At 33.2% G+C, this 16,558-nt stretch overlaps 1 long non-coding RNA gene across 1 annotated transcript in view; it reads left to right on the top strand.

Moving 5' to 3' along the window:
* LOC108367361 (uncharacterized) overlaps nt 1-14,689 on the top strand; it is a 34,566-nt gene extending 19,877 nt beyond the window's left edge. Inside the window, exon 2 of the long non-coding RNA XR_001848240.1 lies at nt 14,384-14,689. This is a non-coding gene — a long non-coding RNA (uncharacterized LOC108367361). The remainder of the gene's footprint in view (nt 1-14,383) is intronic.
* The last annotated feature ends 1,869 nt before the right edge of the window (nt 14,690-16,558 follow it).

The raw sequence follows: 16,558 nt of genomic DNA, 5'->3' as shown, positions 1-16,558 counted from the left end.
ATGTGTGTGTTTTGTGTGTGTGTGTGTGTTGGTTTGCGGTTTCTTTTTATCTTTATAAACGCAATACTTAGTGATTTCTTTTTAATACGATCTCTCACAAAACCAAAACTTACATATCCGATATTCAGATTACACAGGTCCACAAAAAAAAATCGATTAAAGGTTCCTTTGACCAAACCTAGTCTGTTATATGTTTTTGGGGTCGATGAACACGAATCTGGAGTCCGTTTTGCTCCATCACGTCTGGATTTTTTTGTAACCTCAAACAACATCTCGGATTTTACGTGACAGCGAAACCAACCTTCGTGGCGAAAAGCTCTTTTGACATAAATCCACTAGAACATGTTCCAAATAGTGAGCATGCTCCAATTGGTGATGTGCATAATTATTGTTTTTTCTTGTTTTTTTTTAATAACAATTTTTTCCATAGCGTTATTGGGCCTTGCAGCACGGTTTGTTGTTTAGGAGAAATGGAAGAAGCAACAAAAAAATGGAAATAAACACCAAAGCTCAATAACACTATTGAAACAAATATTAATACGCCACAATAAAATTGACAAACACGTTTTTTCCTGTTTTTTTTTTTTTTAATTTTTAAATTCCGTTATTTTAAAAAGCAAAACATGTATTTTCATTCCATTTTTAGGTGTTATTTTTTGAAATGTAATTTTTAGATTTTATTGATTTTAAACGAAATATATTTTTTTAATTTCACTTAATTTTTATAAACCTCTAATTTTCTTCAATTTTTTAGATTTTATAGCATAAAAAAATTAAAAATATATATTTTTTTAAATCATTTAATTTTAAGGAACTTATTTTTTTTTACTAATCTTGTGTTTTTCTTCTTTTAATTTAATTTTTAGATATTGATGTTTTAAAAATAAAAATGCATGTGTATATACATATATATTTTTTAGCTTCGTTTAATTTTTAGAAACTTATTTTATGTATTTTTAATATATGATTTTTTCTATTTTAATAATAAAATTATATATTTTTATGAAATTACTTTTTCTTATAGTAAAAAATTTTTTTTATTAGGTTTTAAAAATAAAAAATATTTTTTTATTATGTAATTTTGAAACGTACATATGTATTTTATTTATTTTTCCTCTTTTAATTCTTTTTTTTCCTTTATTAATTTAATTTTCTTATGATTTTTAGCTGTTATGGTTTAAAAAGAAAAAAATTATATTTTTTATTTAATTTAATTTTTATAAAACGTATTGCTAAGACAAAAACAAAATAATGCTAAGATCTCCTCGTTGGCAGATCTTCAATTCGTCTTTCGTTGGATTGAAAAAAGCTTTCAAGATCGTTGCCAGAAGTTACAATTATCTTACGAAAGACTGTATTAAAAGACAGTGGCTAGAATTGCCCTGTAAATCATTACTTTCATGAATGTATGACCCGGAGTTTTTTAGTGCCCAGCTTAATCATTAAATTTTTTGTCATTTAAGGCATCGGGGAAATCAGGCATAGCTTTCATAGGTTTATTTCGTAATTTGTTTTTTTTTTTTCAGTGAATTCTATAATACATACCGAACAAATTTGAATATTTTTATGTATATTAAAGTAGTTTTTTATGTTTATTAAAGTAGTTTTCTAAAACTCGATCGATATATTCAATGTAATTTATGACCATTTTCTAATGCTGAATTGTATAGTACTGATATTATAGCAACCAAATTTTCGTAAATAAATTATCAACTGTTTTTTGTGAGGCATCCTAATTTTCGTCCTCAATGTCGTTCGCTGTTGAAAGCGCTGGTTATTGCACCTTTCTTGTTTGATGGCTTCAAATATTTAACCACACAAAATGGAACAAAATACTAAACAATTCAAATACATATTCTATTTGATAATTTCAATTTGCCCCGTACAGCTAATCAAATATTTTTAATGCAAACATTTGGCGTCGAATTTTAATCTTTGTTGCAAAAATCTTACCAATCAAATGAGTAATAGTACTCGTACATACATACATGTCACATGCGCTCCCTTATGCCGCCGTCCGCTTATAATCTTCTCATTTTTCAACGCTTCTACTTCCATTTCAATTATGTATGCTTATTGTTGTTCGCATTTGCATTCGCTTAGGTCTTTTGTGTGTTTATATTATTGCCCACATAATTCCTATTATTTATAATTTTAAATACATGACTTTCCGATCTCCATTTGCTCTAGCGCTTTGTGTGTGATTTTGCACAGAACGTACAAATGTATGTACTTAGTAGGTATGTTTTTGCCTCTCACAATTTTCTTGCTACTAGCTCACACTACTCATTCGCTTGCCTCCCAATACGCTGTTGCGCTACTAACTAGTTGTTGCCTTTGTGTGATTTGCTCTCAACAGCAAATTCACTCAATTGACTTGAATTGGGGTTAGGCTCCAGTCGTCTCCAACGCTGCGTAGTACGAGCAAAATTTCTTTGTTTCATTCAGTCATTCTTCAGTAGTAGTACGTGTGTTGTTTTATTTTGGTGCGCTGACTTGTTTGGTGAACAGAGCAACATTTGTTGGAAAATATTTTTAAACACAAAAAGTTTATACGTTTTCACTCTGCACAGATTTGTTGCATTGCTATTAAAAAAGCAATAAAAAATAAAATATCTAAGAAAATGAAAGTGTTTGACAACAGGTAAATGATCCGAGTTGAAAATGATTTACAAAGCTTTTTTTGTCATTAAAATATAAGAAGCACACATATTTTAATAAACATTTTGGTTTATGAATTATATATGCAAAAATCAAATCAAATCGAATTCGCACTAGTTTTCATTCCTATAAAATTGTTTCTTTGTTCGAAAGTTTGGGCTTTGTGTTTTGTTTTGTTTTTATGCCGATTGCTGATATTAGTAATATTTTCTGGAAGCAATACAACACAAAAGAAAATGAAAGAACAATGCAACCAATTCCATTCAAAAAAAAAATAAATTTAGAATAAAGAAAAATATAACTTGAATTGCATGCGCATGCATAAATTTTAGTCATCAAAGTTTTTAGCAAAAATATAATGAACAATCGCTTAGTTGGGAAACCTCAAGGTTTCTGTGGAAGTACTCATTAATATTTATGTACATAGATATTTGTCTAGTTTTTGTCGTGAAGCTGTGAACACCACTCTCCGCTGTTGTGTTTCCACTTAAACTTAAAAAGTTACGTAGTTGGAACCTATAGCTTGTCATTTGTCATATAATAAAATTATAGTTTAAAAAACTAAAACCTCCCTATTATAATTGTCATTCGTACTGTCATCAGGTATGTAACTTGAGAATAGAAATCGCTGCATCTTTTAGGCGCATCAATATTACATAGTTACATCCCGAGCTAATAAAAGGAAGGTAAAAAGTAAGTGCACCTGGGCCACACTGGAGAAGTGAAACTTACGTTACATATCTATTTTGTATCATAACCAATATACATACATATGTATGTACATCTGCTTTTGCTTAAGGTTATATTTTTTTGTCTTTTTTCTATCTAGATCCCTACCTCTACCCCTGTTCGTTCTAATTACATTTATATTATTCTGTTTTCCTTTATCTTCATTTCATCCAACAAAATATCGTTAACAAACCCGATAAAAATATCGATAACAAAACCGAAGACAAATTCTATAAAATTTTCGACGGTAAAATCGATAACAATATTGGTAGCAAAATCGATTAGATAATGGATAAAAATATCGATAACAAAATAGATAACAGTATCGATAACAAAACCAATAATATCGATAGCAAAATCATTGAAAATATCGATTACAAAATAAGCCGCCGCTAAAGAAGTTTCACTTCAAAAAGTTTATTGTTTGCCTGAATATGTTAATAGATTCTACTAAGCTTTTACAAAGACCTTTACCATGTGGGCACGTAAGTTTTCGCGATTAGTTTTCCGTCATCTTCGTACGTCATGCAGTGGCCAGAGTGAATGTGTTATGTCCCTTGTGCTCAGACTAGTCCACTTGTTTTAGCTTTTCTAGCCTTTTTAGAGCGTGTTTAGCTGCAGAGCATGATTCAATTTGTAGTATATGTATTAGAGGTTTACGCCGACAGGCATTGCGGCGGCGGCGTGGTCAACTTGAAAAAGAATCGGCGGCGGCGGCGACGCCGGCGCGTCTGAAAACGCCGGCGCTACTGCTCATTAGGTAGATTCAAAAGAGACATAAAGCTACTANACTCGGCGGCGGCGCGTGAGAAATGACAAAAAACGGCGGCGGCGGCGGCGTGGCTCGGCGGCGTATACCTCTAATATGTATGTACATATTTTAATCTATGTATTTGGTTTAACCCTGAACGACTGGAAGAGATAGCGGCAGATGCTCGTTGTAGGTTTGTTCGGTTTTCGAATTCACTCTAGCTCTCTCAAACTACCTCAATATTGTCAAGAATTTATAACGACCCAACTTAAGAATTGCCAAGCGTCCCATCTTCAAGGACAGGTCTAGTATTTTTTTTAAGTTCTTGCCGGCACAAAATTTATATGTAGTTTTGACAAATTCTTGTTGGATTGTCCGCTGTTCACTATGTGTAAATGTTGACTAGCCTTTCAGTGTAATGTAAAAACTTTACACCGAAGAACGAAAGGATATGGAACTAGTGAACTTATCTGCTTACGTAAGTGTAGAGCAAAGGAATGGGAGCTTCTTCAAAATAACTCAAGTTCTGCTACATATATACGGGTCCAAACGGAATAAAGCTCGTTTGTTTAGGCATTATGCATATTTAAAAGGAAACGGAAAAATGTCATGAAAGAAGTGTGTTTAAAAGTTTTTTGTTGAAATTTTTTTTTTAACATAACACGATGTCCTATTAAATTGAAGAAAATAGTCATTCATTATTTTTTTTTTTCATAGCATTCTTAGGACTTGCTTTCAGAAACTCTAGCATAAAACCTACTTTTCATCCGCCAGCGCATACTAGCTATAAATGCATCGGTTCGGACAAAATTCCGCTGTCAAATTGGCTTGAGTTTTCCAGGTTATGTTATAAAACTTCAAATTTATCGCAGTCACATGTTCTAGTGAAAACCCTTTCGAGTATTTAAAATCAGATTTAAAATCGATTAAGGTTGAAGTGATGAGAGGAATTTTGTCCAAACCGATGCATTTCTTCCCACCGTGCGGCGATCCCACTACTGTTTTACTTTTTCGGTGATCTCAAGTCTATTTGTTGGGTTTGGACTCTGAAGCATTCATCATTGAAGCCTGGACCAGATATTGTCAGTGGGAAGAAGATTTGGTGGATGTCTTTCCCAGTCTTTCCATACTCCTCTAAAAAAGAATTGTCACTTATTTATTTAAAGGCTGTTTACGCCTGTGTAACATCGCGCAACGTCTTGCTTTAAAGGCGCTGTTGATCTACAAGGAAGTTGCATGGTATTCCTGCAGAATTTCTCATATGTGCATACTATCTGGTTCCACTGACTTTGCTTTCCTTTTCAAGGGATGCTTTCGGCAGCTTTATTCACTGCTCGAGTTCCAACTCAAGTTTTTTTGTCAAAATTATTATTTGTTTTCTTGATTGGTGTTGTTGATTTTTGGACGACCTCTTTTCGGACGGTCTGCAATGCTATTAACCCTCCTAATAGCTGGGCTAGAACAAAAATAAAAGAAATGAGTTAATGTTCCTTTCGTTTAGGCCCTTAAAAGATAGAAAAATAATATTTTTTTGTTTGCTTTTATTTTTATCAGTAAAATTATTTTTAGTGGTTCATGTTTCCGACAGGGTTTGTATACGATGTATTTTGGAAAGAGTTTCGAAGATGTGCCATCTTCAGTGTAATTATCGTTTTCGAAACTCGTTCCAAAATAAATACATGGTGTGGTGGTGATTAATCCATATTCCGTGCGAACATAATTAAAATAGGTAAATAATTGAATTTGTAAATTTTTAGGTCATTCAATGAGTTTATACTCGTATTATAAGTAATATCTCGACCTGGAAGTGAACTTACATATGTAGGTGAAGATTGTTGAAAAGAATATTTGTGCTGAAGGGCATCGTTACTCGTTTTATTGTTGTAGCTTGAGTGTGGCTTTTGTGTGGAATGTTCGTGGGTCTTCTGTTCAGTGTCCTACGACAATCTGCAGCTAGTCGTTTTGAGTCGCAAATTCTTTGTCTTATTTTTTTTTTTAAATGTTATTTTTTTTTTTATTTCCACAGCTAATGCTACTAAATACAAATACAATAACGTTGTTATTTCTAATTTACGAAGTTAGTGGGCCTTCCAAGATCGTCGATCCTTAACGACTTTTTTCTGTTTTTCTTTGACACTCGCACGTGCATATGCATATGGAGAAATTGTTGTTTTTTCTATGCATAATTCATTTATCTCTCCATTTACGCACCGGCTTCTTTTGTTACTAGTGGATCTGCCACAATCTGTATGTACTCAAGGTCAGTCTATTCATTTCCTTTATTTATTTTGAGTACTTTAAACGGTTTGTTGGCGATGCTGGGTGTAAAGGGATATCACATGTGAATGTTTAATGCATTCATACATATGTTTTGACTAACTCTGTTGTTTTTACCTGCTGGCAATGAGCTCTGGTGGCGATAGTGTGCCATTATTTTCGGTTTTGTTGACGCCTGGAAATTAAAATTTGCTTTTCCTAGCTTCGTTCAAAAATGTTATTGTCAACAAGGACTTTTCATACTCAATTATGACGTGTTTATTACCTGTTATACTTGTTAATGGACAAATATTAGGTTGCCACTTTACTAAAGGCATGCCAAAAAAAAACTTACGAATTTTGAAAAATCCGAATGAAAACAGTTTTTGAAAGAGTTTCTAATTTTTCAGTCAGTTTGAAGTACTTTATTATTGGCTGCTATATCCAGGGTTGCCAGGTGGCCGCTTTTTGTAAAACCGGACTTTTCGTTTGGCTAGGGGATGAAACGGAGAGGCGGGGAGAGGGGGTGAAGGGTTGTGTATGTGTGTGTTTAAACAGATCACACACTTCACAGTCCGTTTTTTTTTTTATTGTCAACCGGACGAACAGACTAAAATCCTGACTGTCCGGTTAAAAACCGGACACCTGGCAAGGCTGCCCATATCTCAGGTTTGAATTCGTCTATATTGTGGATATGTGTGCGATGTTCGATTACAATTATTTTTAAGACCAAAACGTCTTTAATCATGTTGAACGCTTTATTCGCTGTTTTGATATTTGTCTTTTTCCGCACAATAGCATGACAAACAAGTTTACCTTCATCAAGAGATTTGCTGGCTTCACTTAAGTTAATCGCACATACATACATATGTATGTACATACATGTGTACATGTAATACAGGTGTTGTACATACAGTTGTCCACAAAATAATAGGAGTGCGATATTTTGACCAGTTTTGGCTATTTGTCTTTTGTTTATTTAATGTCTATTATTTTTTTTATAAAACTCTAGCTGGTTATACAACAAACAGCAGATTTCAAACTTTGTATAAGAATTATAAAAATTTCGTAAATTTTCACCCAAATTTCAAACTTTTTAATCAGAATCTTTAGATAAAATTTTGGTATGCTGTTTTGTAGCTCATTTAATTCTAGTGCAATGAGATGCAAGTCTGAAACTGCTAAAAAATTTCGGTGATTTTTGGCTTCTTTTTTTTGCTGACAGTGTCCTCCATATAAAAGAACATACTTGTATGTTGTTTTTTGTATAACCAGCTAGACTTTTATTAAAAAATTAAATAAACAAAAGAGAAATAGCCGAAGCTGGTCACTCCTATTATTTTGTGGACAATTGTATGTATGTACATACATATGTACGCACACATAAGCATAATCGTATAAAATACACATACAAGTCGATTACACTGCGGGAACAAAGTATGGGCACAGCAAATTTTTCACATTATATGCAACAATTTTTATTCTAATATTTTTCCGCCAATTTTATGTAAAAATATGGTTCACTCAACAACAAAAAAACATGAAAATATAATTCCCAAACTTTGTGCGAAACTCGCGAAAATTCAGCAAATTTCATCAAACATTTTCAACATTTTAATCAGATTTTTTTTTGAGTATGCAGATTTGTAGCCCAATTAATTTTATTATAATAAAGTGCAAGTTTTAAGTAGCTAGGAATTACCGTTGATTTTTGGGAATTTTTTTCAGTCTCCCATACAAATTTTTTTTTTTCGAAAATACTTTATATGGAAAAAAATGCAAAACGCCTCCAACAAAAAAAAATCTCAAAAATCAACACAATTTTTGACTAACTCCGAACTGGCATTTTTTTACTAGAATTTAAAGGGCTGCAAAACTGCTACTCAAAAAAAATTCTAAAAAAATCTGATTAACTTTTGATGCCAATTTGTTGAATTTTCGCGAGTTTTGCACAAAGTTTAGGAGTTTTATTTTTATGTTTTTTGTTGTTGAATGAACCATATTTTTATATAAAATTGGCGGAAAAATATTAGAATAAAAATTGTTGCATATATTGTGAAAAATTTGCTGTGCCAATACTTTGTTCCGACAGTGTACATATAGTATGTACATATGTACGTACATATTTGCATGTAAAACTTTTAATATAAGTAAGCGTTGTATGAATTTCCATTGGCGAAAGTTCAAATATGCGTAGATATAGTATATTGAATGAAAAATATGTTTGCATATATGTATATGTTTATGTACGCATGGATGAAAACTGAAACTCGAATGAGAAACCGCGAACGACCTTGACGACGATAACGACGACGACAACGATGGCTTTGGCTACAACCATATCGACAGTAAATGCAACTAAACATAAAATTGCTGCAGAAATATGCAATAATTCATATATATGCATGTATGCAGGTACATATGCACATATGTACATATATGTATATAAATCACATTCACTAGTTGTGAAGTTATTAAAAAATAAAAATCGGCTTACCTAATCTATGTACGTATAAATACATAAGCATGTGCGTTAAAATCTGTGCTCTTTCCGCAATTAAAGGTTATCTGGTCAGTTTTTTCTTCCTCCTGACTTTCGTGTTATCTACTTTGTGGTAAAATGTGGGCGCCACATAATTATCATAATCTTAAAATGGTAACATTCATTTCACATTATAACAGAACTGAAAAGCAATACATCATTGTATGTATGTAGCTCATCGAGACCTAACCACAAAAAAAGAGATGCAGAAATGCCTCTAGGTTAGGGCGATGGACAAATTAGCTTATCCCATATGTTGGTAAGATTTCAAGTAATTTTTTTTCGAATATTTGCATTTTTTTGTAAACTAAAATTTTTCACACTCTGGTAGCGACCACAATTTTTTATTTTTTTTTTTAATTTTGAAATTTTCGTGGAGGCGCTTAGGAGGGTGGAGTTTAGGTTCAGTTATTCAAGTTTTTCTTATACCAATCTTTGAAAAAGGTTAAAAAACAGCATCAAAAATTTCATTATTACGATTCCGTTCAACAATTTTTTTTTGTTTTTTTTTTTAATATTTTTATATACATTTTTTAAGCTTAAACCTTTTTGTCATTTGAGAGGATTTTTCAAAAAACATCTTAAAGAAACTATTTTCATTCATAAAAAACGCCATTTTTGGAGGTATTTTCAAATCGGTCCAGCTCGCTTAATCTTAATATTTATCCAAAATAATTTGGAGGACATCTTAAAATATTATAGATTTTATAATTCCAATGGAAAAACAGTACTGATTTATTTTTTTTTTTTTTGTATGGGGAGTGATGCAGTCTAATGTACATATGTATATTGTCATACCTGATAACTTTGAAATGCGGCTGTTTTTCTTGTCTTCAAAAAATTTCCTCTACATCAAATACATACATACATACAAACATATGTACTAGTAATATCTATGTATGTACATTAAGTTACGAGTACATAGCACACTGTTTAAAATTGCAGATTTGCCCACCTTGACCGTCTGTCTGCCATCTGAGTTTATATTGCTTCTTTTTCATGTCACTTTCTTTTTTCTTTTTATGTATACACTTCTTAAACTGCTTCTTTTCACACGCGCATTCGTACTCTTTGTTGAACATATTGTACTGAACGCAAAAACGGTTTGGCTGATGTCTTTTTNTTTGGTTTATTACATATTTATGATATAAAATAAAGTGCTGTGTGATCGGAACAAGTTTGTGCGTATGTTTGGTTTGCCAAAAGGCGTAAATTTGCGTGAAAAGTGGGTGCACGTTTGTGGCCAGAACGTTGGCATTGAAAAATCGACCCGTGGTAATGATATGCGATTGTAAAACACTTTCAATCATGAAAACCATATTTTATGAACTTTTTTTGCTAATTGTCATCAAGTTTCACTTTGTATATTTTATAATAAATACCAATTTAATCGCACTCAATCACCGCGCCTTTTTCGTTTTCTTTGTTTGTTTTCATTCTTAGGCAGATGTCAAAAACACTCAGAAATATACTTTTTTCTTGCTTCTTTGATTAGGTGATCTTGTATTTTTGGTTCATGGGTCGATCGTATCTATGTATATACGAGGGTGAATCAATAAGGTAATGATCGGTGTGGATTAGATATGGGCGCAGGCATAATTTTTCCATGCCGGAATTAGTGAAGAAAACATATTCGAAAACACGCACGCGGAAAAATTCAGTGAGGCACGACCCAGCCCGTGATTTGGCACGGATTATCTGCAATTGCACCCGAAAATATTTACTTTAACGAAAAAATTATAAAATTCTTGTTCAAAAAACTAGAGTCATATGTACATATATACAGAAAAATTCAATACAGTCTTACTTGCATACAACTTGCAGCATTTTCAGGTCCAAGTTCGATGGTCTCTTGGTAACCGGTGTGTCTTGGGAGTTTCATGTTTCATCTTTAGTTATGAAATTGATGGAACAGAGTCCCCATACATGATATAAAGTTTACATATGCATGCTTTCAGTAATGTTTTTTACGCCACGATTAATGCCTTATGAATATTCGTACGAATCGTCGTTTAAAGTACAAAACGGCGTATCAACAAAATACAAAACCGCATATGTGAGGTTGCATAAATTATTTTCTAGAGAGTAAACACACTAATTTTTCAAAACGATTTTCTTTTTTTATAAAGCAATCACATTTCTGGCTAGTATATTTCAGGACGAATGGATTAGGATTGAGCCGAGAGCTTGTGTAAGCAAATCCAATTTTTGGCAGCAAATGTCAGTTACGCGGTTTTGTACTTTAAACGACGGAATAAATTTTTTTGAGTGAAACTCTTACTGGAATCCGAGACTACGTTAAATACGCCACGACAAAGTATGTACACTTATGGACAAAATAATAAGTACGTATTTCAGTGGCATGTTTTGTTCCTTAATATGACAGCATAGCATATTACAAAATGTCTTTGTACTAGACAGCGGTCAATGTGTCGTCCTTTATACAAAACAAAGGTCAAAAATGTCTTAATTACAAATGATTTAAAAGTTATTAAACAAAAACTGTGTACACCTATTATTTTGTCCATAAGTGTATAAGGCGAATGCGTGAACAGAAAACGAACAGCTGAGACAAATACAAAGGCAAATAAAATTATATAGACAAAGATAAGGTGCAATCCCGTATTCCTCGGACTCGGACTACTAAAACTGTCAAAAAATAAAAATTCGCTCAGAGCGAGAGAGTAACATTGAAAAGTACGGGATCGCTTTCTAGTAAAAAATTGTAACTTCTGTCAACTTCAACATAACCTCCAAATTTTGGTTGTAAATTTTTGCTTGGTTTGTATGTAAACACACTCAGCTCACACATGTAAATAACCAAAAATACTTTCAAATTCATTAGAATCCACTTAGACAAGTAATTAAATAATTTTCAACATGAATTAGCAGAGTGCACTTTTCTTTTGTTTACAATTTGGTTGCCAAACACACTACAGCTGATCGTTTGACACATTTACCAGAATTTACCAGCAAAAAATTCTCGGACTAAAACTGGTAACTTCTGACAGAGAGAGAACCGTATTTACTCTCTTTTTTGTCCACTCAATAGTCAGAGAACCGAGTACGGGATCGATTTCCAGTAAAATCTGACTGATTCTGACTATTTCTGACTAGTCCGGACTCGTACGGGATCGCAACTATAATGTTATGAATTTTGTGATAACGACAGAGATAAAGACAAAGGCAACAACAAAGACAAAGTCAAATATAAAAATACAGAGATTAAGATCGGTATTAAAGAGAAGATGAGGGTGAATATATGGTAATATGTGTTTAAGAATATGAAGATGGAGATGGAGATGAAGTTGATGGATAAAGGTTAAGACGAAGGCGAGGGAAAATTAAGTAGAAATTAAAGATGAATACGAAAATGCAGATAACAATCAAAATAAAGGTGAAAGTAAAGATACATATCACGTTGGGGATAAGGATGAAGATGAAATAACATGATCACAAAGATAAAAACAATGATGAAGATTTAGATAAAATTTAGATATAAAGATAGAGGTGATATTGATAAATATAAAGAGATTGAGATATCTCAAATATTAAGTAAACTAGGAGTTTATTATAAAAAGGAAAATAAAAATAAAGCACACAAATAAATGTTTATATTAGAAAATATATTGCAATATTATTTCTGGAATTTTGTTCTATGAGTTTCGCTCAATTTGTTTTTTTTTTCTTCAATTTCATTATCATTCAAGCCGCAACACGGAAAATTCAAAGTCACAAACTTATTTAACAACCCTCGTATGCAACTATTCGTTCGCCATACTCAAGTGCATATTACGAATGCTTTTCGGTATTCGCTAATGCAGAAAAAATGCATACAGAACTGAGCGTCACGCACGTTCGTCTGCTAGAACATTGGGTTGGCGGTGTGCCTGCCTGCCTGCCTACCTATAGAGTGGGGCTGCCAGGGAATGAGAGAGAACGAGAACGACGAGCATAGCAATCTCGGTAGCGGGCGCAGGTGAATACGTGTGTGCAAGCGAGTCAGAGCAACGCAAATATCGAATATGAGCTGGTATTTTGTGGCATGCGGCGCTGCGGCTGCCGAAAAAAGGCTGCTTCCTGCTCGGAAAACGTTGCTGAGATGTAGCCGCTGCCAAACGTCAGCGCCGCTGTCACTCGTAGCAGCGATAAATTTCAGTACCATACGCCTATTTTGGCTTAGTTTCTTTTAGTACTCGGTTAGATTTGCACTTTAATTATTCGGCTTTAACAACTTGTTGTTTTTAGCGCGTTTGCAAATAAATTTTTTACACATTATTCTTTGGCACCATCCGTTGGAGTGGTGGTGTGGCAAGCACCAGCAGCGATTATCAGCCGACAGTAGGCAACAATAGGGCGGGCTATGTTGTTGGAATCATGCGTATCGCGTTTGCATTGTCGTCAGCAAGTGATAAAGCGAAATGCATATTTGCCGCGGCATATGAGCATTTTTGTTTATTTGGCTTTTTAGAGCTTATGTCATTGGATATGTGTACATATGTATGTAGTGTGTGAACGTAGTAGATAATAGATTCTAAAATAAAAATTATAGTTGAAGTAAATGTTGGCGAAAAAGTGAGTACAAACAAACATTGCGAAAAAGGCCGAGTAAAAACACTTACGGAAGCGTAAAATCACGATGCTGCTTGCTTGTTGAGTTTCAGCGCGGTAGCTAGTCACTCTGGGAGTGTTCTTTGCTACGGTTCGAGTGCCAATTTTAGTGAAGCGTGCTTGTTGTGAAAGGTGTGATGTCACTTTTTTTTAATACCTATGTATATACATATCGTACTTGAAGCATAATAATCTCTTTCTAATTATATTTTATTATAATTTTTCACTTTTCTGCTAACAACTAACTACTAACACCCCGACCTTGTGCTAATTAATGAACTAAAAAAAATTGTTTGAAAATCAATAAAATAGAAAACGCGCTGACACAACTACAACTGCGTTTAGTATTGGAGAATCGAAGCAGAAAATCAGCGAAACGCTGTGACGAGCGCCAAAAATATAACGCAAGTCACAAGAACAACCAGACGAAATAAATATTTCATAAAGAAACGTGAAATAAAAAAAAAAGTAGAAAGAGCTGAGAAATCGAGCGTTAAACGGAAAATGTGCGAATTATTTAAAAATTTATTTAAAAATGATTTCCGAAAATAAATTAGACGCGTGACGAAAACGAAACCACAAATAAAAGCATAGTTGAGGAATAAAATAATTTTGTTGAAAAGAGAACTGTATACAAAATATTCTAAAACAAATTATTATTTCTCCCAATAAGTTAGATAAACGTAAAAAAATTAAATTGTAATTATTCAACTGCGAAAAACTACGAACAAAACGAACACGAGCTACGAACATACACACGAACATACCTACACTCTACGACGACATCATCGTATCAAAACACACAACGTTTTTGGGCCAAACGCCAACAATAGCAAACACCGTTGTACTACAAATAAGCGGGCGCGTCGCGCAGGCAATCAGGCCAGGCCGTCAGTCAGTCAGCCAGCGAGTCAGTCAGTTGTTGAAGCGATTAGAAAACCTGCAATAAAAATCAAAATCAGCTGAAATTTTTCAGTCACAACACACCCAAACGCCCATATTTCCACGCTACAAGCACACACAACTTGACAACAAAAAAAAAATAAAAATTTCCAGCTGGCATCGGCGCGGTCAACAACAACGACGACATAACGATGATGTACGAATAAATGTACGTAAAGACATGCACGGCAAGTATATAAAGTAATTAAATAAAATATGATTTTATTTTTAGGTTTTTTAAAACCATAAAAATCTAAAAAAAAAAATCATATTTCCTTCCGTTGTACGTAATTGTTGCTGTGTTTTCCCGTATAATCTAATCGCATTGTTGTTGTTTGACGTAATAACGTAGTTATGTGTTCTGTAAAGTCCAAGCAAGAAGCTCAAAAAAACGTACACATAGACTTACATACTTATTCGCTCGTGCAGCAGTTTCCGTTTCAAAAGATCAAAAAAAAACAAGAGAAATTTCAAAAGTAAAAAAAGTTGTAAATAAAATTGCAGAAAACAATTGTCATACAACCACGTAGTATTTATGCGCTAACATGCAGCGTAGGCGTACATGTGTGGGCCAGTGTTGCCGTTTTACTTAAATTTAAACAAAATTTATTAATTTTTTTCCTGCCTTTTTTTATTAAAATATTCAAAAAGGATAATTTTCTTCAAAAATTCATTTCTGACTATGAGTCAATTTTCAATCAATTTTTCAATTTTGTTTTAGGATCCCGTATAAAGTTCCAGGAAATGTTGCTCTACGCAACTCCCGATCCGCAGTCGTTGCATTTTCAAACCTTCGAGTGTTTTTCTGTCATGAAATCGTTTCTCATAAAAACCATTTACAGTTCGCAGGCGACCTTAGAACCCCTTATTCGCTTGACAAGATCAACATGCACATTATGGATAACATGATACCAAACTCGTTTTATGCATACATTCAAAAAACTAGCGAAAGGGCAGGTAACTATTATAGGAGTATATGTTGAAAGCCTGAAAGAATGAGTGGGTAATAGTTTTCAAATTAGGCAACGAAAAAAAAATCCTTACTATTGACGACAAAACTGAGCCTTAGATTGTCTTTACTTACTTGTTTGCTTGTTTTTTATTTCTATAACCAATTCACCAAGCTTGGTAAGAAAACCACAAATTAATTAAATAAGTTGCTTAATTTTTACGGGATTTGCTAGACTTTGTGTAACGATTTTGGTTAACTTTTATTTTTCGGCCGCGGCAACACTGGTGTCTAGCTATATTTGTGTGCCGATTTTCCGTACTCGCGTGCGCGTTCTCGGCGAGGTTTCTCAGCCGCCATACCATGCTCATGAGCATCCTCTAACCAGAAACTCTCTTTTGTGTGTCTCTAATTCGCTTTGTGGTCGGCTTTCATTTTTAATTTCTTTTATTTTTAACAATTCACAATTTTATTTTGTATTTGCTGCACATTGTTTTCTTGAATTTTTTTCCTTTACTTTATGTTTTGCACTCATCCGTCTGTATGCTGCTGCTGCTTCGTGCACTTTTCTCATTTATTTATTGGTTATTTACTCTATTCGAATCTTCATATGTAATCATTCATCCAAACATATTCGTGATTTGCACTTCTTCTCTATTTTGAATATTTGCGTACAAAGCTAAAAACTTTATTATTTTATGAATTTTTTTTTTCTATTTCTAGGTTATGCAATTTCATTTATCGCCTTACCCAAATTAGATTTTATCAGTTTGCAAATATTTCCACATGTTTCTACTAAATATTGGGCACATACATACATACTACATTAGACTGTCCCAATAATATATGTATGGAAAAATTTGTTTGCAAATTTTGTTATGCATACTCTATATATTTTGACTTTTAGCCTAAATCATATATATGAAGTTTTATGGCCGTACTCTAAAGATAACCCGTGCCCTTTTAGTTAAAGTTTTAATTAATAACTAGAATAAATCGTCCATGAAAACTTTCGAATTGTGAAAAATTCGATATGGGTCCCATATTTGAACGCATTTCTAGTAAATTTCCATCTTTAAATTTTTAATAGGTCGTGAGGATTTTTCACAAGGACATC

The sequence above is a fragment of the Rhagoletis zephyria genome, unplaced genomic scaffold (genome assembly GCF_001687245.7).
Source record: "Rhagoletis zephyria isolate East Lansing unplaced genomic scaffold, Rhagoletis_zephyria_1.1 Rzeph_scaffold_02650, whole genome shotgun sequence".
NCBI lineage: Eukaryota > Metazoa > Arthropoda > Insecta > Diptera > Tephritidae > Rhagoletis > Rhagoletis zephyria.
Note: the sequence above shows the minus strand (reverse complement) of the source record. Positions and strands in the feature narration are given on the sequence as shown.